The 255-nt window shown below is 43.9% G+C and overlaps 1 protein-coding gene across 1 annotated transcript in view; it reads left to right on the forward strand.

The window, feature by feature from the left end:
* The window catches only part of ESYT1 (extended synaptotagmin 1), a 79,841-nt gene that overhangs the window by 77,200 nt on the left and 2,386 nt on the right, over window positions 1-255 (forward strand). The window lies entirely within an intron of this gene.

The raw sequence follows: 255 nt of genomic DNA on the forward strand, positions 1-255 counted from the left end.
GTGTGACTTGTGTGTGTGTGTGACTTCTTCAGAACTTTGAATCCAGGTCATACGTACCACCAGATAGGGGTATTGTAACTTCGAACAGTTGCTAAGTGACAGGTTGTAAGCTGAGGACTACCTGCATTCTCATACATAAGAATGTGGGAGAACAAAAAGCAGAAATTCTGCTTTCTCAGGCAACTTGGTTTACAACTTGAGATGGCTTCCTGGGGATTTTTTCCCCCCTCCCAAACCTCATTGCTTATCTTGCAG

The sequence above is a fragment of the Pantherophis guttatus genome, chromosome 2, assembly GCF_059756535.1.
Source record: "Pantherophis guttatus breed Tessera chromosome 2, ASM5975653v1, whole genome shotgun sequence".
NCBI classification, from domain to species: Eukaryota; Metazoa; Chordata; class Lepidosauria; order Squamata; family Colubridae; genus Pantherophis; species Pantherophis guttatus.